This window comes from Xiphias gladius, chromosome 22 (genome assembly GCF_016859285.1).
Source record: "Xiphias gladius isolate SHS-SW01 ecotype Sanya breed wild chromosome 22, ASM1685928v1, whole genome shotgun sequence".
NCBI classification, from domain to species: Eukaryota; Metazoa; Chordata; class Actinopteri; order Istiophoriformes; family Xiphiidae; genus Xiphias; species Xiphias gladius.
Window position 1 is genome coordinate 19,731,915 of NC_053421.1, and position 24,260 is coordinate 19,756,174.

Below are 24,260 nucleotides of genomic sequence, written 5' to 3' on the forward strand. Positions count from 1 at the left end.
CAGTGTGTCCTTGTTGCCATCATGTATTTGTGTGTCATCCTGGCTCCTTGTCACAGTTCATTTTTGATGCAAGCTTCTTCTGTCAGTGCACAGCTATTTACTGAGAGTCCAGCCCACCATCTGGCCTCTCTAATTGCTTTGGATTTGAGGCTGGCGAAATAGAGAACACTTACACTCACAGACACACACTGGCTCCTTTGGTTTTCTAGTTGAATTGAAAGGCTCAAGCACAGCAGAAAGGCTTTTAAGCCGCAAATAGGAATAAAAGCTTGTGTAACACTTGCATTTTGCCTGCATTTGTCACAGAAAAAGGTATGCATCCCATGTGAAAGTGGTGACCCCGTAATGCGGAACCTGGCCTATTTGAGCTCCGAGCAAATAACCGGGATCTGAAGCCAAAGTGACAGCAGCTACGCCAAGCACTACCACTGTGTTCAACATTAGCTTACAGTGATGAGACATGGTGCAGTGCCCCTGGGCAATCCGGGCTAGCTGGTAGTGGCCCTGTTTATTTCACGTTTTCTGTGTATGTGTGCATTTGACAGAAATGAGCACGTGAGTGTGGAATTTGGTCATACAGTGTGCTAAAGAAGAATGTGTTTAGGCACCTGCTGGTCACAGATCAGATTTAAACAGAATGTTTGCAAAGAGTAAAAGTGTTTATGGACTTGCATGTTATCAGATTGTTTGGCTTGTGTCTGTGTGTGAGGGCAACCATGTGTTGAACGTGTGTGTGTGTGTGTGTGTGTGTGTGTGTGTGTGTGTGTGTGTGTGTGTGTGTGTGTGTGTGTGTGTGTGTGTGTGTGTGTGTGTGTGTGTGTATGTATTGTTTCACACGTGCAAGTTTCTGTATAGCTGCATACCGAACTTCCAGTTCTGGCAGCTACAGCCGCAGTGTTGATTAAACATCTGGTGTGTGTGTGTGTGTGTGTGTGTGTGTGTGTGTGTGTGTGTGTGTGTGGATTAGCACACAGACCCACTTTGGCCTCTCTATGCTGATAACTGCTAACACAATGCTCCTCATTTAACCTCTCACCCTCCGGCTCCAGAACTGACTAATAAATCCCAGAGTGAGTGATGAATGGCCAGGCCTGTTGCATGGATGTCTGAGTGATGGATGCAGTGACCTGGGCATTCACAGGGATTAAAGCAAGTGTCCGCCTCTGACTTAAATTATGAAAGTAGGTTCCTGCATATTTTTATTGGCTTTAAAGCGACTGGTTTTTCTCTTTCTTGCCTGTGGTGAATCATCAAATCTCCAGCTGTGTATGTTTTACAGTCACTGGAAATCTTTTAACTGGCTCATTTTTTTAAAACTGCAAATATGAGTCTCATTGTTTTGGCTCTGTACTCCAGCATTGGATTTGACTAATAGCTCAGAGTGTTTAGCACATAGTCCTCCAGGTTTAGGACAATGACCCTAAGCATGGAGACAAGGTAATTAAGGAGTTTTTATGGCGAAACAGTGGAATGTTCCTCACAGGCCAAATCAGTCCATCTGACCTCAGTCAAAGCAAATGTTTCATTTGCTAAAGACTAGACTGAAGGAGAAAAGCTCCTGAGGAAAGCAAGATGATGAAGATGGCTACTGTACAGGCCTGCCAGTACATCACAAGGTGAGGTAACAAGTGTCTGGTGATGTCTGTGGGTTTACATGACTTGTTCAAAGTTTGTGTTAACTCCAGTTACTTTCTTGCTGTATTAACTGTAAAATAATAATAAGGATCTACAGCCATGCTAGCAGCTCTGAATGGTTGTTCTTTGGCAAAGTGCTTTGAGCTAAACGCTACTGTCAGCATGCTAACATGCTCATAGTCACAATGCTGACTTGCTGATGTTCTTAGTTTACACTTGTTAATTAGTACTAGCCGAGGTTGATTGGGAGTGTCGTTAATTTTGAAAGTATTTGGTCATAAACCAAAGTGTTGGGCATAGGAAAATTATGACCTGATGATGATGACACTAAATTAAAAATTAAACTAAATTAAAGACGAGAGTCAGTACTTTAAACTCATAGTTAGTACAAAGTCTGAACAAGAAACTCGTGTTGCTTTCTGAATCATGTACACTCTGTGTTCTTAATACTTTCTGACTTTGCTGTATTTCCGAGACCCAGTTTTACTTTCACCGTTGATATTGCTCACTTTCCCACCCCCTTGTTTTATTGAAATGAAATTTGAATCAATATTTTTTCAGAATCTCTCTTGTGGAGTTCTTAATTTCACACTGTCTGAGCCTGTTTGTGAGAAAATTGCAGAGTGAGGATGTAAGAGACTAATTTGTTTTCTGACCATGGTGGTTTGTGAATGCTAAATTGGGTTAAGGTACTTCTCAGTGGAACAGGTTATATTGCAGTTGGTATTTTTGTTTGTTTTGTGGAAAGGATTGGGGGGATGATATCTGCTCTAATCTGCTATCTTGTTTTAGTTTGGTTACTTTTGTGGAGTAGCTTCAGGCAACAAGCGCTCATCTGCTATTTACTTTGGAAACATGCACTGACTTACCTGGATGGTAACTGTATTTCTTCTAACAGAGTATTGTTATCATGTTGAGCAAGGTGAAAGCAGAGGGTAGAGGAAGTAACAATCGTAAATAATCACAGGAAATTGGAAATCATATCATTCCTCTTCCTCTTGCGGTAAATGATAACAATCGATCTTCTGGCTTGTGGTATGCAGTTTGTTGAGATGTGTGTCTATTGCACACACACTCTCATATAAATACACACCCGGGCAGACAGAGAGGGGGAAGTGGATGCTCCTGTTTCCCCCTGGAGGCCCCAAGGCGTTTACTCTTCCTGTCCCGTGCTGACAGGGCTGGAGGTAACAGGGTGGTTGGAGTGCATTGTTGGGTGGATGAGGCACATCTTCCCCTGGGGTAGCACATGCTCAGCCAACTGCTGGGAGGGCAGAGAAGGGCAGGGAGAGAGAGATAGAGTGAGGGCGGTAATATGGAGAGAGGGCAAAGAGGGCGTGATGGTGTGTGGATAGTGAAGAGGAGGTGCAGGGGTGAGATCTGAGGCCTTGTGTATTGGCAGAAGCTTCAGAGAGCTAACTGCTGTATAAATTTAACAGTGACTAATACAAGATTAAATAAACAGGGAAAATAGAAGAAAGGAGGAAAGGAAGATTCAGGGAGAATGGAGAGAGCAAAGGGGCAGAAAGCAGAACAGAGAAAGGGAGGAGAAGCCTGATTAAAGATGGAGTGGAGACGGCTAAGTGAAGGGAGGAGGATGACGAGGACTGAGTTGTTGCAGCTGTGTTGATTTAGCTTCTCACAGATCAGGGTGTGTGTGTGTGTGTGTGTGTGTGTGTGTGTGTGTGTGTGTGTGTGTGTGTGTGTGTGTGTGAGAAAGGGAAAGAGGATTTGACGTCCTCAGAATGCTGCTGACCTCGACACACCTGCACAAACACCAACCACCAACCAAATGAAAGATAGCAAGTGTGCATGCATGTTTACGGGTTAAATTAGCCCCAAAAGATCTTCATGCGGTGAATACCTGGAACAAATCCTGTTCTAGAAAATAAAAAACAAAGAACATTATATGAATGCAGTATGACCACCAGGGAGTGTAGCTTTGAGCTAAGTGTGCACATGTCTTTGTCTGTGTGTGTGTGTATGTCTGTGACTGTGTGGGTATGAATAAAAGAGATTTATATCAGGGAAAGAATGGTTTGTTGCTACTCCTAAGAATAGATTCTGTGACGGAAATGATTTTGATGCTGTATGCAAGCGTCTGTGTGTGTGTGTGTGTGTGTGTGTGTGTGTGTGTGTGTGTGTGTGTGTGCGTGCGAGTGTGTGTGTGTGTGTGTGCGTGTCTCTCTCTCTTATTTTGTGTGTATTTGCCCTGAAGTGCTTTGCAGATCAAATGCACTTGCTGTTTAATTCACCGTCTCAACAGGCAGCTCTTACAAAGTACATGCACACACTGGCACACGCACGTCTGCATACACTCAAATATAAACATACAGAATGAGAGATGAATATGGAGATAAAAACAAATAAGTCTGCAAATATTTGGTCTTAAGGACCCGAGTCTTCTGAGGACTTCCAAGTCCATAGTAAATGGTTGATGATTGTGTTCATGTTCATTTGTGCATGTAACTACTGTGCAGATGTTTGCCTGCCTAACAGTACGGAACGTGCATGCATATGTATGCTTGCTTCTGTGTGGGAGTTTGCCAAAAATGTTTTTTGTTTGCTGTCAGACAACTAATATATGTGCTGTTATGTTTATTATTCCTGACCAGATCTTTTGAAATTGCATTAGAATTGAATTACATCGTGGCCCGTACTATTACCGTTAAATTAGTGTGTGTAATCATTACCGTTGCGTACGTATCGTGATATCATTGAGAATATTTTCTGATGTTGATATGCATCACCATGTGAAACACACAGGCAAAATCGCATATAAATTAATCAGACTGATGTTCCACTGTTATGTATTGCATCAGACAAAACTAATCGATAACTAATTTCGTTAGTAATATTTTATTAAATAAGATAGAACATTAATCCTGAAGGAAATTTTGTTACCTAGGATTCAGAATATACATAGTCAAATTAATATATACATTTTATACAATATATAGAGTATAGTAGTACTACGGGACTAGCTGTATAAGTAGAAGTGACATATATTACACTACATTATTTTACATTGTATTACATTGCTTATATCACGTTATATAATACTATATTACTAGTATATTGTTGTTGTTGTATTTCCAAATTATATAAGTTATATATAGACATTTGTAAAATCACAATACAACCACCGAATGTGAATGAATGAATCATCACCCAGCTCTATATTTATTTACTGTTTGGGTTTCCTGTGTAAGTCTGCTGGTACATACAGTTTGGTGAAGTGAAGGAGCAGACTGGACTGTGAGCCTTCATCAGCAGTCCAGAGTGATGTTTTCTGCACTGGCCACTTCCCTGTCGGGTTCAAGTCTCCTCGGTTTAGTTAGTTTGACATTAAATAACAGCAATAGACCCATGGAGAGGACTGTCAGAACTCCATAAATATGTGTATGTGTGTGTGTGTGTAAGTGTGTGCCTTTGTCTGCTCATGTGCATGTGTCAGCTCCTCCTTTATATCCACAGACTGCCTCCCCATTCATCTGTCTGTCATCTTATCTAGACATCTCTTTCCCTGTAATCACTTCTCCTGCCCCGTCCTCTTCTCTGTCGTTCCTATCTTCTTATCGTCTGCTGCGGACTAAATGTTAGAGCATTGTAAATCTGTTAAAGAACAGTGTGTGTGTGCGTGTGTGTGTACTACAACAACCAACACTTTCCATCCAATCCTGGGGTGTAAAATCCTCTCTAATCATTCCACTTCCTCTTTTCTCATTTCCAACATGTCTCCAATCTCTTGCTATTGAACCTAGAGGCGTCATTTTAAAAGGGAAATACATTGATTAATTGATTTTAACCCATTTTTTACCCATATTGCTCCAAGAAACAGAAATCTTTATGCACGACGTCAAACTGCACCAAGCTGTAAAGTGTTTGGTAGGAACAGCTGTCAGACACTGTACTTTACACTTGTGTCTCTGTGTGTTTACATGTGTGTGTTTGTGGGTTTGTGTGTGTGTGTGTGTGTGTGTGTGTGTGTGTGTGTGTGTGTGTCATTTAGAGTCACTGTGGTGATCCATGACCACGGTACAACACATGCTGTGGGTCTCCTGGTCTTTGGCCCCTTGTTAACCCCTCCTCTCCCCCAGGGTCCTCAGAGATTTCAACTATTTCACTTGTCACTCAGCCCCACAGCAGAGGCATCATGGGTAACAGACCCGATTCACAGTTGAAGTGCACTTCAGTGTATAATGTGAGAAAGAGGGAGGGAGTATAGTTTAAAAAATAGCCGAGCATTGTCATGCGAAGCACAGAAACGCTGCACTATCCCCTGTCCGTTTAACTGTCAGCTTAGGGCAGTTATAGAATAAAATAGTCTTGAACAGACAAAAGGTCTTATCTTAGAGGAGGAAAGTAAATGTTAATCAAATTTGGCTTTGGGCATCACTTGGGCTCTACGTGAAATGTTTATAAACAGGAGTCGATTATCGCTCTCACAAAAGTGGATGTGATTTTTTTTTTTTTTTTTTTTGCCACATTGACAGTAATAATTGGTTCATCCCACCCACAGTTCTCTGGTCTGACCAGCCTGCCTTAAAGAGGAGCAGTGAGCGGAAACATCAGCGGAGAATTATGCTCTGTTCACTGTGTGTAATAGCTGGAACTTCTTTGTTGTGCACTTACAAAAGGGTATAAACTGCAAAAATGGAAAAGTACAGAGCACTCACAGGGCGCATCAATGCACGGCTCAGATTTTGATTAATTTATGTTCCAGTACATTTCAGTTTTCCTATGTCATTACCCTCCCAAACGACTGTCATTCCCGGAGGATTCAGACAAACATAAAACTCTAACAAACAAGTACGTGCTTTGGTCCACTCCTTATGTTTCTAGTCTGTGTATCATCGTGTGTTAGTGCAGTGGTTTACATCCTCTCTCTGGGAGTCTGTGTGTCATCATATGGCTCCCAGTTCCCAGTTATTTATCTGTGTATTACACACACTGTCCAGGTTCTGCTCGCAGGTCGTTTATCCTCCATAGGTCCCCACCACCCTGATGTATGGAGCTGTTACATTTCTATACCACAACTCCCTGCCTGCAGAGCAAACATACTCGCATACTGTAGTGTCTAGCACCTGGTTGTAATGGTGTGTGTCTGGGTGTGTTAAACGGCAAGAATGTGCGTTGATTTTAGTTGTTCCTGGTCATTTATCCTATTTTAAGGCCCTTTACTCTGCTGTCCTCTTCTTAATACCACTTTTGCTCTAGTGCTTCAGGGTTTTCTATTGCCCAATTGCTATTCATTAGTGTAGATAGGTGGGAGAGGTAGGAGGAGACTGCAGCAGTGTGTGTTTAATGTGGCTACTTCCCAGTTTTTACACTGTTGTGTTTACTGTAGTATTAATATGTAGAAGTGCAACTGAATATTTTCTTGTTAGATTATTTTGCAGTTATTTCTAAAATAATCTTGTGGTCTGTAAAAATGTCACAAAACAGTGAAAAAGTGCATCACAATTTCCAGAAGCCCAGGGTGACGTGTTCAAATTGATGTGGATGTGATGATTTTCTTTTGGCTTGGGAGGATAAATACAGCCATGTTTTTAAGGTACTTGTTCACGTGCAGGTGGTGTTTTATATAGATTCAGATTCAGAAAGTTATGTAATTGAAATCTGCTTTGGCTATAGCTAGATTACTTTTGATATTTATTGGTGTGAGTTGGTTTGCATGGAAATAATGGATATATACAGTCCTCGTTGAAATTATTGGCAACCCTGAATTTTAAGTACAGAATTTAGAATGACTTCAGAAATAAATGCAAATCAATCAACTTGCATAATAGTGAAATAATACAAACACAAAATGTACCCCAGACAAAATTATTGGCAGCCTTGGCAGCAAGCTTCTCGCACCTGTCTGCTGGAAGTTTCTGCCACTCTTCCACTGCTATGGGTTCATGTTCTTTTAAGTTTTCAGGAGTCCTTCTTGCAACGGCAGATTTCAGCTCTGTCCAAAGGTTTTCAATAGGATTTAGGTAAGGACTCATTGCTGGCCGGTTTAAAGCAGTCCATCTTTTCATTTTCAACCATTCTTTTGTGCCACTGGATGTGCTCTTTGGGTCATTGTCCTTCTGAAAGACCCAAGACCTTCGACTCAAACCTAGTTTTCTGACACTGGGTAACACATTTTGCACTAAAAGGCCTTGGTAATCTTCTGATTTCATCATTCCTTTTCTACATTCAGTGCCTCCAGTACCAAGGGCAGCAAAGCAGCCCCACAGTGTGATATAACCTCCACTATGTTTTACTGTCGGTAGGGTGTTCTTTTCCTTATGAGTTTCATTTCATCATCTATAAACAAACTGATTCCCAAAGAGCTCTACTTTGGTTTCATCTGTCCATAGAACATTATCACAGAAAGAATATGGATTGTGTATGAAAGTTTTTCAAACATTAGTCTTGCCTTTTTTATGCCTTTCTTTCAATAGTGGTGTCCTCTTTAGCCTTTGCCCCTGAAGCCCTACTTAGTCCAGTGCTCGGCGTACGATACAGGCTGAAACCATTGCTCCAGGTCAGCCAGAAGCTCTTGACATGTCTTGTGTTTTTTTTTCACAATCACCATCAACCTTTCTTTCTTCTTAGCACCACGTCCTGGAAGCGTCTTAACAGTTTTATGACTGTGAAACTTCTTGATGACATTACAAACTGGTGACACAGGGATTTCAAGATCTTTGGCGATTGCCTTGTGGCCGTTGGAATTATGTTTCTCGATTATAGCATTTCAGATGCTCTCACACAGCTCTCTTGTTGTCACCATTGTAAAAAAAAAAAAAAAAAAAACTGGAAACAATCAGCCACTTTTTTTTTTTTTTTTTTTGCAGTATAACCTTCAATCACTGGTTAATTCAGGTCACGAGAACACTGAAAATTAAGCACAGGTGAGTCTTATTTGTTTGTTATTTTGTATGAGGAACTAAATTAAAGTAATCAAAGGGGTGCCAACTATTGTGTTGAGAAAACGTTTTATGTCTGTATTTTCTTATTTCATCATATCAAAGCATTTTTTGTTGTTGTTCAGTATAATCAGTAACTGATGATACAAAATTGGTTAATTTGCATGAATTTCTGAAGATATTCTAAATTCTGTACTTAAAATTCAGGGGTTCCAATAATTTCACTGTATGGATTATATGCACCTTCTTAGGCATTTTATGAGTTTATATTCATTGTGTATTTGTGTTAGCCCTCTGTTTGTGTTTGAGCCCCCCTCTCACTGAGTAGGCAGCGTATTACTTGTCTTGGTGCAATGAGCCAGGCTTTGTATTAGGCAGGTTGAGCTGCGGGGGAAATTTTGTAACACTTGACCTGTTTCACTGAGTCATTTGTGTGGATGGAGAAAGAGAGGGAAAGAAGAGGAGGGCGAGAGCAAGCGAGGGGAGGGAGGGCATTGGTGGGGGAGGGCAGCACAAGTGGTTAGGGGTGATTGGAGGGATGAGTGACAATGAAAAGTGATCGAGAGAGGGAGAGAGAACAACAGCTGGGGGAGCCGGAGGGAGGAGAAATGAGATGACAGTGCCTTTGTATTTCTTCTTTCTTAATTTCTCTCTTTCTCCATCTCTTTCTTTCACCGATCCCTCCATCTCTGTCCTTCATTCAGCAGCCTCTCAGGCAGGCCTGGCTGAGTTGCCCCGCTTCTCATTACTCACCCCTTCAACCTTAAAGGTCATAAGCACAAACTTAGCACTTTAAAATGCAAGAATATAAAACTTATTTATGTAACTGTTATAACTGGCTATTATTGGTGGAGTGAGTGTGTGTGTGTGTGTGTGTGTGTGTGTGTGTGTGTGTGTGTGTGTGTGTGTGTGTGTGTGTGTGTGTGTGTGTGTGTGTGTGTGTGCACTTGCACAACCCCCCTTTTTTGTGTGTATTGGGCATTTGTTGTTGAAAACACTTGATGCCAGCTCTCCACATACATATTAATAGTGTAGTTTTCATTTGGGGAGCTCAGCTGGGGGGCTCCTGCCTTGGAGGAAGAATTTAAGCCGTATATCTGCATCACTGGCTGCTATTTTTTTCTCCACTCTGTCCTCATATTCCCTGTGTGTTTGTGTGTGTGTTTATATTTCTTTCTCATTTCCCTTTGTGTGTAATGAGTGTGGTAAGGACAGTGAAAGATTTATTACAAAATGTTAAAGGGTCGGTTCCTCCCAATAACAAAAAAGTATGCTGTCATGTACCTCTCATAGTATCTAGCCCTGAGATTGTTTTGGTTTTATTTGTCCTTATTTTGATAGATTTCAATTTGTAACTACTTTCCATTAAATAAATATCCTTATTATTCATATCTGGATCAGGAAAAACACATGTTAATGCAAGATGTAAAAGCACACAGAAAACTTTCTCATGAGAGGGCAATTGGATTGAAAAGACCACATCTGGAGATGGTGATCGGATCTCAGCCAGGTAGAAACGCAGTCTGTACGCAATCCACTGAACAGACTGAAATGTCACCCAGCTCCAACTCCTTCCTCCTGCTGGTTTAAGCAAGCGTGGCAAAAGCTAAAATAGCAGCTGTATCAATAAAGTCTTCCTCCAAAACAAAGGATTTAAAATTGAATGACCCAGTCCCCGCTTAGCCTATCTGAATATAGAGATCTGATCGCAGTGTGGGCAGAATAGAGATAATTAGAATGTTTATTGATACCAGGTTTAAATGCAATGGTGGATGGCTTTGTATGTCATTGTCCAGATACAGATCACGTTATTACAAGGTGTAAATGGTGTTGCAGTAGTAATCTGAGTCTGAAATCACAGAATTTGGCCAAATAAAATCAAAACTATCTTCTTTGCGAGATACCACTACAAGTATGAGAAAGAAATTATTATTATTTTATCATTTGTCTGAACCAGGCGTTTTATTACTTAGTGTGCAGCCAAAGTTTCAAATATATCTATATCAATATTTATGTATCTGTGTGTACATATATGTACATGTGCTCTTGTGTGTGTGTGTGTGTGTGTGTGTGTGTGTGTGTGTGTGTGTGTGTGTGTGTGTGTGTAATATGTAAAATTATAGCTTCAGTTAAGAGATGGAAGGTGATGATAGTGCTGATATACAAGATATGATACTGTCACGTAGAATGGAATAAGAGATTTCTTTCAGCCTATAAGCTACTTAAAGGGAACTAAAAGGTTAAAGCTGTATGTTAAGGCATTAAATCACGAATTCAGGTGTGATGTTCTTTCTCTTCTTTTGCAACTTTCTCAAATGCATCTGTGTAGGATAAACAGACATGCAAAAGCAATCCACTTGTCTCCCTCCCTTCTCCTTCAACTCTGCTTTCATTACCCTCCTTGTCCCCCAGTCTCTCTTGTCGCCTACTCTGCCGCTCCTGCCACAACTGTGTACAGTGCAGTTGTAGCCTTTCAGTTCTGGTGTGACGGCTGGCGTGCAACTGCAGGCTGCCAGCGCGTCCTCTGGTGATACGAGCTTCACCGTCAGTCGAAAGAGAGCCTGGTGTTTGGTGACATTTAGCATTTTACTGCAAAATTTATGCATCAGTGTTGACATTCAGCCTTATGCATAAAATTCATGATGTATGTGGCACTTCCTGTAGGCGCTGCAGCAGAGAAAGAGGCAAGGAGTATGTCACAGCTGAGGCACAGACACACACACAATGTCTCCACTCATACACAGACATAGAGCTTATATACAATCAGTGTCCACACACATCCTCATGAACCCAGTTCATCAAGCTTTATGAATGCATTTTTAAGTCGTGTGTTTCATGATTCTTTCCATTCTTGTGTCTTCATTATGGATTCAAGAAAAACCCTCTACTCATCTATACACACACACACACACACACACACACACACACACACACACACACACACACACAAACACACATCTCCCCATGGTACTTCACTTTATTCATTCTTTGCAGATTAATTCCACGGCGGCACCTTTTATGATCCCCAATTTATGTCAGCAGTGAGGCAGGCCTCCCCTTCTTGCTGCTTCTCCTCTTATCTTCTCTGCCTCATTTCTCTGTCTTCCTCTACATGTTCGCTCAATGAACAATGGTACTTTCTAGTAACGAGCAATGAGTTTGTCAGGTTTTAAAAGGAGAGGAAGACAAATGGAGGGAGGGAACGAGAGGATTTGAAGATAATGGGCCTCTGTGGTGATTAACATTCCGGAGTGGTGCGTCAAAGAAAATGTGACTTTCCCATTGTGTCTTTACTGACAGCCAAATGAACGGAGGACTTGGGACCAGTTTCCTCTGTGGCACGGAGGGTAATAAACACACCATGTCTAATCTACATCTCAGGTGCTGGGGTGTCACTGTGTGTCTGAGCATCTCGACATGTGTCTCCATGTAAAATGGGAGTGACACATTCATCCTTTTCTTTTATTGAGATAGGGCCCACATTTGCACAATCCAGCCGGCGTGACGGTGTGTGAGCTCTTATCCTCTCAGTCAGTGAGTCAGCCAGCTAGCTGACTAACCGGTTATTCAGACTGTCGGGTGGGATCACCAGGTTCCTGCCACACTGCTGCGACACACCTGTCACCTGGAGCAAGAGAGACCGGGCCTATATGGGGGGGGGGGGTGCGCATTTGTCCAAAGCAGGAAATGGTGTTTAGCAAACTGCTCGATTTTTACCGAGAATTACATCATTCCTGCTGAGTGAACGCTGTTGACATATTGGCTTTACTGAAGTGGTGTTAAGTTATTCACACACAGGTGCAGCTTGTACTTGTCATTTCCATCATTAATTCAGTAGACAGTGAAAAAACAGCACAAGTTCATAAACGTGTATGGTAGATGGATTTAAGTATAATTCCATGTTAATGCTTGAAAATATCCACTTAGCCTGTAGGATCCAAGCAAATAGTTGATAAGTACTTCAATAAAACTATGTAGGCCACGTTATTATTTTCAGAAAAAGTAAATTAAATTAGGTCTCAACTTTTTTTAATCAATTCATCTTTTAAGTCAAATTTCAAACAAGAATGCCAAACAGGATCTAGTTCCAGTCTCTCATTTATGGGGATTTGCTTTTGCTTTTCTTCATCTTGTTTGATGATAACCAATCTTTGGTTTGGGTCTATTGTTTGTTTTTTTTTTTTATAAAAAAAAAAAAAAAGCAATTTTATCTACTCTTTAGGTTCCCAAGCTTCATCTAAATTTACTAACAAGCAGATGTAGATAACTTGTTTTTGAATATTAACCAGTCACAAGCAGGAGTAGTTTGCAGTTAGGAGTCATTCATACAAAAAATATTCTGCAATGGAAACATGGGCCTTCTTCTTATGAACAAAATTAATGATACAAAATATCAATTACTTGCAAATATTTCTCTTCTGTATCAAAAGGTCTAACAGCAGCACAGGAGACCCCAAAGGGAGTCAAACCCTTAAACTTGACATTAGTTGGTGCCTTTTTTGATCTACAAGGACCTAGATACAATCCTACCTCGGGCTTTATCATCAATATTCTATTCACTTTTCATGCTGGATATAGGCCGCAAATGCTTAGCTAATCAGGTAGTCTGTCTGGAGGATGCTCATGGATTCGGAGCTAAGATCAGTTGATTCTCCCCAGTCCCCAACTTTGATCCTAATGTCTCATCCGCCCTGAGATCAAAATGTACAGCCGACTTTTCACTGCTGTTGTGCTGGGCTGTGCACACAGTCAGGTGTGCTTTGAAAGCCGAGCAGAGCAGACGGGTTTTTGAGCTAAGTTAAGCCAGGGATTAAGGAGAAATTTACTGCCCATCTAGGTGTGTGTAATAGTATCTATTTTTGACTCTGCCTTCAGAGAGAAATGCCTGGTTTTTCTCAGAAAGGCATCAAACCCCTTTGCATCATCCCCAGCTTTCACTTGCTGCCTTCAGACAGGTACTTTTGTAATGCACACATACTTGCAGACAGTTTGAGTGCACGCTGTGTCTTCTCTCTATTTATGAGCATTTCCGTGTGTGTGTGTGTGTGTGTGTGTGTGTGTATATGTAGTCTGCACATGTGCTGTGTGTGTACATGCATGTGACTTAGTTGGGTGTGCATGTGTGTTCCCTCTCTTCTTGCGTGCCTAACTGGCTCTGACACATCTGTGGCTTTTCCAGGCGAATCAGGGCCGGTGCCAAACTGCCAAGAAATCAATGCAACAGCCTCTGCTCTCCTCCTTTCCCCTCATATTCCTCCCTGTCCCCGTTCTTCAGCCTGCCCTCCTCTTTCTCTCTCTCCCTCTTTGTCTCTTCTCTCTTCTTTTTTCTCCCTCTGTCTTGCTCAGAGCCCTTATTAAAAATGGAGTGAGTGTGTGCTGCATATTTAAAGTGGTCATGGATGGATTTAAACGGCTGATGGTATTTAGTGTCTCCTCAGGGAGCTGCTATGAGCCCTTAAGCTGACTCCTCTGACTGGAGCCTGACTGACTGGTGAGCACACACTAAACCTCTAATAATGTCTTGTGTACACACAGTCAGCCCAGCGCATGCGTGCATGCATGCACGCAGAGACATACACACACACACACAGGCAGGCATGCACATGCGCACACACTCTCATTATAGCACACTCTGCTTAGTTGTGACAAGGACCCTGGTCACGTCCGTTATGTGTGGAATGGATGCATTGCAATGTGCAATAGATTGTGTGTGTGTGTATGTATGTAGGATCTCACGGATCAATAACTCATTAGTTTGCCTGCTTTGATGTAGCAGTGTGTAAATGTTTTTAACTGTATTTGAAGACACTCGTATGGGTTCACAGGGGTGTCCAGGTGTGTGTGTGTGTGTGTGTGTGTGTGTGTGTGTGTGTGTGTGTGTTCTCTCGACAACAGTCAGGGTAGATGTCACACTGAGCCCCTTCAGGTCGAGCAGCAAGTGTTTCTGTCATGTTGTCGTTCATGCTGGCTGGGATTTAGGCTCCAATCTGCTCCTAAGTGTCCTTCACTGAAACACTATTGATTATCCCACACACTCTCAAACAGAGAACGTAAATATTGCTGTAGTGAAACACACACAAATACATGTGCTGATAAACAGACACCCCCGCACTGAGGGGAGGGCCGGAGGATCTGAACAAGCAAAACTGAGTGGAGGAGGAGTTTGGTAATATCTGAATATTCAGATGAGTAGAGCATTTCCAATAACTAACCTGCGCCTGCAAGGACTTTTGGTTTGGAACAATGAGATCAGTGGCATTGCCTTTAGTGCGTTCAGGACAGGGTGAGGGTTAAAACGTGTCCGTAAATGTGAATATTTGCATCTGTCCACACGCATTTGCAAACGCATCATTTTATATGTTGACGTCTGTGTGCACTTGTGCTTTTCTGCCCATGCAAAGCCTTGACACGTGTGTGTGCATGATCGCTTTTGTCTTTGCATTTTCACGTTTAAGATGCCGGGCAGTGAGTTACAGTGGCGCTGGTGTGTGATGTATTGTTGACAGAGCTACACAACAGACACCATGAAGAACTTTGAGAATGCTGACATGCACAACAGTTGCAAAAATCAAATGAAGCACACATTTCTGGTCTCCAATAAAAGCTTGTTTTCTTCCCCACAGACTTTGTGTGTAGTGAGTGTGTATGCATACAGCTTGTGCCAGAATATAGGTTGCATCCTTTTTACCAGTGCATAAATCACCAGCACTCCATCTCAAGCAGCCAATCAACAAATTTGAAACAATAATGAAACCATTGTTTTTTTCCCCCATACATATAAATTGAACGGTATTCTATTGTTTTTGTCAGCCGACTCCTAGCGGCAATGCATAACTGAATGACAATGGAGGAAACGTCTTTCTTAATGGGCGTTTGAATTTGAGTTCAGCGAGAGCGCAGTTTTTGGGTGTCTCGACAGCGCGCAGTGGAGTGGTTTCTCTCTAGGGGCATTGGATGAAGAGGAAAGTGAATGAATGTGGAGAGCGCGCGGGGCCATTATGGCTCTGTGTGTCATTAATCAGTCAGTGATGAGAGGCAGTTTGAGGGAGAAATGGGGCCTGTTACAGCTATGGCACTCTAAGGACCCTGTGGGAGGCTCTTTTAGGCTTCCTACTTTGCGGTCAATAATACAGCAGGTACACTTGAAAGGAAATCACTATCCCAACAAAAAACCACAACACATTCTACATTTGGATCATTAGTTTTATGTTATCACAATGAAAGAGTGGGACATTTTCAACTTATCGTGTGGCACAGAGTTTGCCCCCTTTTCCTTAATTCCTTTTCCTCCTAAACATCTTCAATATCTACTTACCCTCCCTCCAGCTTGTATCTTCTATTCTCTCAGTTCTCTATGTTCTTCCTATATGTTCTACACTCTCTTCCCTCCCTTTCCATCTCTGTCTCTTTCTCTATGCGTTGTTTCTTTTCTGACAGTCTGTGCAAGGAACTTGGTAGGAGGGCGACATGAAGAGCACTCTCATGTGAGTCAGCGAGAGTTGAGAGAAATGAACAAACTGACTCTCCTCGCTTTAGAGAAGGTGGGAGGAAAGGAGCATTAGCCAAGTCCTAGATGTTATTTTTTTCCCCCCTTCTCATTATATCTACCATTTTTGAACAGCAGGCAGCTGAGTGGATTGCAGTACACACAGGCTATTACAGTGTAGCATCCTGGCTGTAGGGGGGAGAAATCTAAGAGGATAGCAGAGTTTGAGGTTGTATGTGTGGCTGAGTGGTGGGTAATGAGGTGAGAGTCCCTTCTAGCCAGAGGTTAGCAGTGGTTAGGAGGGCAGGTAAACATACCAGCTGCTCCTGACTGCCTGGCCTGAAGGCCACAGTGACACTAGTGGGGGTGTGGGGGGTGAGGAGAACGGAAAGAGCAGGGCGAGAAGATGGCTGGGGAGCCTAAAGGCACTGTGATGTAAAATAGGTGGCTGGATATTCTCAGATTGCAACATTTACTGTAAATTAAAGTATTTAGTTGGGGTTGGTAGGCAGTTTCCATTACAACTGCTAGTTACCTCATCTTAAATCTGTAATCTGTAAATTTGATGTAAGAGATTACCATAACAACCCGATTAATTTCAGGTCTACATACAAACACGTTTACTTACCGTTACTTACTGAAAATGTAGGACACCTGATGCTACTTGAAAGGCCTTTGAATTTCTCACTTACACTATTAAAAGTATGAAGCTTATTCACTTTCTTGCAGAGACGAGATGAAACAGATTTCAAGTCTGGGATGTGATTAACTTATTTTAGCATAGAGAGGCGGGGGGAAAGGGCAAGGCTTGCTCTGTTCCAACTACAAAAATCCATCTGAAGCTCAATAATTAATATGTTATATCTTGTTTGTTTAATCCCAACAAAAGCACAAATTTAAAAATACTTTTTGGGGTTTAATGGTTAGTTACATGCTATTGCTATTTTGTGGCTGGTTGGAAATGTTGTTTAGTCAGATTTTGTTTTATTAACAGAGCCAGGGCAGCAGTTCCCCATTACTTCCAGTCTTTATGCTAAGCTAAGCTAATACAGAGGTTAGAGTGGTATTGATCTTTTCTTCTAACTCTCAGCATGAAAGCAAAAAAGTGTATTTTTGAAAATCTCTAAGTATTCCTTTTAAATGTTGAATACTTAACTTTTTAGGACTGGGGAAAAATACATTTTATGATTTATTAAATTTTAGTGGAATAATATTGAAATTACATGATGATTTTGTGTGAGGGCAAAATTTTGTTTGTAAAAATTCAAAATTCCAAGTCAGTTGTGATAATAAATGAACTGAATTAGTAATTCACAAGTTTTTTTTACATGTGTGTAGAGTATTTTCTGATGTAATACACAACAGCGTAACAGTTAATTTGATTGGACATTGTTTTGTTTTGTGATGTTATTTTGCATATATTTTACTTATCGTGATATAGCCGGGTTTATTAATTTTAGGGACACATTATTGTGTTAATGCTTTCAACAACAGCTTCCAGCCTAACTGAAGTGTCTCTTGTTGATTAAAAACAGCATTTTGTATGTTTGCCAACGGATCATGATTGAAATAAGAGACCTGATTTACTGCTGCGTATCAGAAGCAGTACTGATGTAATAAAACCTTTGAATGTTGTTGTACATCTAACAGTAAGTTATTTTGACATACTGTTAAATATTCAACGTGTAGCATTTTAATATCACCACTTTAATTTTGAGACAGTGGTGTAATGTATCATATTAGTCTAATGTGTTTGATATTTGAAAGTGCTAAAATTGGTCTAGAAATTTCGAGTGCTCCCATAGATGTGTTGACAATCTGAACTTTGCTCTTTGAGCACTTGTTCCACCGCTGTTAGGTACCTGCTTGCTGTTTCCAGCTCTACCTGTTACCTCCTACCTTTCTCTGTGTGTGTATGTGTGAGAGAGAGTGAGAAGGAGAAACAGAGTGCTTGTAGAGCAACAAGATCATTCATGTCCTGAGTGGACAGCTACATTTGGCTAATGCAACCCTGCTTTTTCTGCTGGCTGCAGCCAACCACCTCAGTGCCAGTGTAAAGTGGACTGTAAATATTGACTGGGAGACAGCAAGAGGCAAACAGCGACCTTGTCAGAGAGAGAAAGAAAGAGAGGGAGATGGAGGCGAGATGATGACGGAGGCATGGAGAAGGGCGGGTGGGGTGGCAGGGGGTGGTGGCGCTGGGGGATAGTAGAGAGAGAGAGAGTTTCTGCCTTCTCCCAAGGCAACTGAGTGTGCTTTGATGCACTATGGCAGGGAACACACTGTCTCCCCGGAGAGGGAGAGGGAGAGCAGCGTCTCTCTCACACACACACACACACCCACACACACCATACAGAGTTTTCAGATCACCACCACACAGCGCTTTAAATTGTCAAAATGCACAAACACACTTGCATATACTTTCACATGCAAACGCACCGTACACAGAAAGTTGCAGTGTCAGTGACGTGAATTTAATCCTCAGACAGCTGAAATGAACGAGGTTGAGCTCTGGAATCACAGTAGATTAGAAATGACCAGCATCACTGATCTGCCCAAACCGAAAATCCTGCAACAGCATACAGAAACCCGCACCAAAAAAATTCAGTCAGCATTTCCTTCAGTCCAATTGGTAAAGTGTGTCCTCTTGGAGCCGTTGAACCGGTCGTGTTGTCCGAATGAGCACAGTCAATTTGATCTGATTTGTTTTGTGCTGAAATGAATTGTAATGGAATCATGAGTGCAGTGAATTGTAAATGACAGTGATGGCGACAGTGATTGTGGTAGTGGGTGTAGCAGGTCTTCAACTGCCATAAAATTAATGTCAGAGGTAGCTGCAGCACTCTACATTGTGGTACTTGCATTGATTGTGAATAATTTAAGTGTGTGCGCGTAGGTGTAGATGTGGGCCTGCGCGCGTGTGCTCAGGCCTGCAGCTCGTGTACGTTTGTTCTATTTTTTTCTACCTTTTGTTTTTTCTCTTTCTAGCTTCCTCTGCTCACTCTCTCCCCTCCTCCCCCTATCCCTGTCTTCCCCTCACTCCATTCTGTGCAGTTATCTATTCTGTTGATTATTGTATTACCAGGTGTACCCACAGCTCACCCTGAATGAATGCGTCAATAGATAGATAGGGTGTGTGTTATACCAAGTTAACCTCAGAATCTAAAGGCTAGGATTTCTCTTTTCTCTTAGTGAGCAATGAGATTACATGTACTGTTCTTTATCTTAATCTCTCTCAGAGGCCATCAATTCAGTCGGTCCTAATCTCATCTCCAGGCACTCTGCTTTGACTGTGGTAGCCTTGTGTTTTTCTCTGCTGGGCGGCACCGTAGCCTGTGCCCCAGCTGAGTTCAAAAGGCTTGAATTTCCGCGAAACCAGTTTGTCTCGTTGCATTAAGGGCAAACCTTTGCTGAAAGTTAAGTTTCCGCAGACATCACAGGAACAACAAAAAAACTTGGTGATATTAAAAGGGAATTCTAAATCAAAAAATGTTTGCTCCTTCAAAGACATTAATGGTGGCGGGGTGATCAAATGCTGTGGAATAATATAATTAAATAGACATTTCTCACTTTACTGAAAAGTGAGAGAGTGACTTCGAAGATACGAGGGAGGAAATGAGGGGAAGATGACTCACAGTGAAAATTCATAAGTAGGACAATCCCACAATGTCACCGGCACATGGCCAGTGCTACGGCCTGCTGATCCAACAGCACGCCTGAGGCTTTACATATTTTGATCAACTGTCCCTTTTTAAAAAGTCTAGCTAACCCATTAGGAATGAATTTGATCATCAGCTACAGAAGAATTGTTATTCTAGTGACCAGTGACCTGCTAATCTCTTAAGCCAAGGCCAACCACATGTATATCCGAACCTTTTCTCCAGTGGATCTACAGGACTCTGGAAACGATGAGAATTTCTGATTTACAGATTGCTTAGTAGGCATTGGGTGCAGCAAAAACTTGTGTAGGTGTGTGCAAATGCTGTGTCTGCCAGGAAGAGGTCAGGGAGGGTAATAAAAACAGGCTTATCTCTACTCATTAGGCACAGAAGATAAGAGATGCAGAGGGAGACGCTGCAGATTTGCGCTGTCGTATTACCGGGCCAAATAAGCGAATCCCAAATTACATCAACGATGGAGCAGGATGACAGGAGAGAGGGATGATGGGAGTGAAGGAGGGAAGGAATGGAAGTAGAGGGGAGGGGGCAGAGATAAATGCAGCAAAAGCCAGGCCTGTGCGGGGAAGCTGAAGATAGGCCAGCATGTTAACCTTAATCCCTCCAGGGAGAGGAGTAAACACACAGGAAGAGAGAAAAAGGGATTGAGTGGAAAGACAGGGATGTGAGATCTTTGTCTTCCCACTCTCTCCTTCATCCTCTCAGTGTGTGATCAGCCAGTTGCAGGCAGCAGCCGGGAAATCCCTCTGTATTTATCTGAAGCCAGCCTCTTAATCTCAGCCTTCATCTCACTTGGCTCTTCCTGCTGCCTCTACCGCGTTTCCTTTTGATTTTTTTTCTCCTCGCACCTCCTCGCTCCTCAATGTCATTCTCCCAAACTTCACTGATTGGACCCTGTCGCCTCTCCTTGACTCATCTCTCAATGAATCCCCTTTCAATGAGTACTCTCTCCTCATTTTAGCTTTCCCATCAGTGACTCATAAGCATCACGTTTTTAATGAGCGCTGTCTCTCAAAAGTCCCCCCTCCCCCGAAAAAAACTCTAGCCACTGGCTGCAGAGCTTCGGCCAGTTCTCCTGTGCCCCCGTGGGAGAGTAGTGGTCGATGGTTGACCGGCTGGCCATGCAGGCAAGACTGAGTGATGGAGGGCCAACATATATAGGAAGGCATACATGAGTATCTGACTGGATGGCCCCTGCATTGATCTGCTCACAGGAATGGAGCTGACCTTTAACTGAGTTTGAACTGTGGATCAACTTATTCACAGTTGAAAGAAAAACATAACATGGTTAGGTTGGAAATAGAGAATCTCTCTCTGCCTCAGGCCTCCTCAGTGGTATTATTTTGTGTGTGCGCTTGCTTGTTTTTGTATGGGTACCTATGTATTTGAACAGTGACATGCTTTTCATAATTTTGCCTCTGTACACCACCACAATGGATTTGAAACAAAGCCATCAAGTTGTGATTGAAGTGTAGACTTTCAGCTTTACTTCAAGGCGTTTAACAAAAATCTTGCATTAACCATTTAGGAATGACGGCAATTTTTATACATATTCACTGATTTTCAGCGGCCCAAAAGTAATTGGACAAACCAACATAATATAAATGAGTTTCCTCCCTTGAGATGCTTTGCCAGGCCTTTACTGCAGCTGCCTGCAGCTGCTGCTTATTTGTGGGTCTTTCTGCCCTCAGGTTTCTCCTCAATAAGTGAAAAGCATGCTCAGTCGGGTTGAGGTCAGGTGACTGACTTGGCCATTGAAGAATATTCAATTTTATTGCCTTGAGAAGCTCTTGCGTTGCCTTCGCAGCATGTTTTGGGTCATTGTCCACCTGTATTGTGAAGCACTGCCCTATCAATTTTGGAGCATTTGGCTGAATCTGAGCAGACAGTATAGCGCTATACACTTCGGAATTCATCCTGCTGCTTCTGTCAGCAGTCACATCATCAATAAACACCAGTGACGCAGTTCCATTTGCGGCCATACATGCCCATGCCATAACACTGCCTCCACCATGTTTGACAGATGATGTGGTGTGCTCTGAATCATGAGCGGTTCCTTTCCTTCTCGATACTCTTCTCTTCCCATCGTTCTGGTACAATTTCATCTTGGTTTCATCTGTCCAAAGAATCTTGTTCCAGAAGTGGGAAACCCTTTTTAGATGTTTTCTGGCAAAGTCTAGCCTGTCCTTGCTGTTCTTGAGTGTTGCCAGGGGTTTGCGTCTTGTGGTAAACCCTCTGTATTTATATTAATGAAGGCATCTCTTGATTTTAGACTTTGACAATGATACACCTGCCTCCAAAAGAGTGTTCTTGACCTGGCTAGATGTTGTGAAGGGTTTTTCTTCAACGAGGAAAGATTTCTGTGATCATCCACTTTAATTGTCTTCTGTGGTTGTCCAGGCGTTTTGGTGTTGTTGAGCTCGCCAGTGCATTCTTTCTTTTTAAGATTGTACCAAATTGTTGATTTGGCAACTCCTAAAGTGTCTGCCATCTGTCTGATTGGTTTGTTTTGTTTTTTCAGCCTACTGATGGCCTGCTCCATTTGCATCTACGCCTATTTGGACTGTGTATTGAGAGTTCCTATTAACAGCTACCAAATTTAAATTCAACACTTGGAATCAACTTCAGACCTTTTATTTGTCTAATTTTTCATTAAATAATAGGGGAACAGACCACACCTGACCATGAAACTGATTTGAAATTGTCCAATTACTTTTTAGCCTCTAAAAAATGGACTATGTTTAAAAATGGCTGTAATTCCTAAACATTGAATGTAATATTTTTGATAATCCCCTTGAATTAAAGCTGAAAGTCCAAACTTCTATCACATCTTGATGGCTTTGTTTCAAAACCCTTTTGGTGGTGTACAGAAGCAAAATTACGAAAAGTGTGTCACTGGTCAACTACTGATGTACCTGACCGTATGTAGATATGTCTTTGTGTATGCATGTGATGTTTGTCTGGAAAGAAAAGGCAGCAGGGCATAGGGCACGCTGCAGACTAGTGTGTTTGTGTAAATATGTCAGACTGAGCAATGAGGATACAGCACAGGATGCCAGCTGCTTCTTAAAAAAATATTGTTTGCTTGTGTGGGGACACACACACACACACACACACACACACACACACACACACCCTCTCTTTCTCTCTCTCCGTCTGGGATATTTCATTAGCGCAAGACATGGCTGGTGTCCAGGGCCAACACAGAGGGCATGTTCTCCAGTCAAGTCATTCACACGCAAGCACCGCACCTCAGTCCTTAAAATTGGCTTAAAATTTTCTTTTCCCGCAGCTCTGTCTTCTTTATCACAGGTTATCTGAGAGGAAAGAAAAGCTTCCTGCCTGAAACTTGCTGAGTGAAAATGGCATTGGTTGGATAATGATGCCTGTGATATAAGAGGAGGGGAGGGGCTTTATATAGTGTCAAAAAAATCCCCGGAGCCAAAATAGAGAAAGGGGCTGTGATGATAAACAGACACAGCACTGGTATGAGGAAGCAGTAACACAAGACACTCGAAACACAAGGCAGGTATCAATTTTAGAATGAAAATCCCTGTGGCTGTTCAGTGCTTTGGTATTAAAGTGACACAGTACCACCATGTGGCATTTGGCTCATATTACATGAAAGGGATTTTATGTGATTAGATGTGATATATCTAATGCCAAATTTCACTTTCAACAGTTGGAGATCTAATAAAGCCTGAATGCCAGCTAGCAAGTCACATCCAGTATCTATTATTTTAGATTTTATGAAGACATCCTGGCCTTTTATTCTTCTGTTTTTCTCCATTCGCATTAAATTACTTAGTAGAAAATGGAAAACACTCCCACTGCAGAACCATCGTGACTTTGAAAATGCCACAGAAAAATGTTCCATATTCTCCTTAATGACAGTCGTTTTAAAAAATCTTACTAATTATTCAGTGTAGTTCATTTTATAGTTCATCTTTTTTGTACTTACTGAACTCAAAGTCTATGTTATATGGGTGAGTTGAAACAAAAGTAAATTTTAAAAGCTCCCGGTTAGACACTTTTGAGATTCAGACTGTTCCATGAATAATTAGTTTTAATTTCCTCTGCGGTGTAATAGCTGCTTGCCCTCATCTATTTTTTACAGAAGTTTTAGAAACCATTAATAACCTTTTTTGCTGTAAGTCTAATGTTGGGTGATATTGACAAAATAAAATAGACTTTGACCAAATCAATTATTAGAATTTTATATTTTGTATATTATTGTTGATTATGATTAAAACAGACTGACTTCAGAGTTGTATTACTTAACTTTAGTGCAACCTTTAAGAAGAAAACTATGTTAATAGTATGATATTACTACACTACACAACAATATCCCAGAAAATTTTTAGTCTCATATCACAGCACTAATTATATCTCAATCAGATATTCCTTAGATAATACATTTTGCAGTAGGACAAACATTATCTTTAACTTTGTTTATTCTACATGAAATAACTTCAAAATGATTTTTTTTCCTTTATCAGTTTATATTGATAAAGGGTACTGTTTGTCTTAGTAACAAAGCAAAATTAGTTCTTAAGGCAC

At 41.6% G+C, this 24,260-nt stretch overlaps 1 protein-coding gene across 2 annotated transcripts in view; it reads left to right on the forward strand.

Annotated features, from left to right (window-relative positions):
- LOC120784088 (nectin-2-like) overlaps positions 1-24,260 on the forward strand; it is a 76,058-nt gene that overhangs the window by 46,006 nt on the left and 5,792 nt on the right. The gene's annotated exons all lie outside the window — the stretch shown is intronic.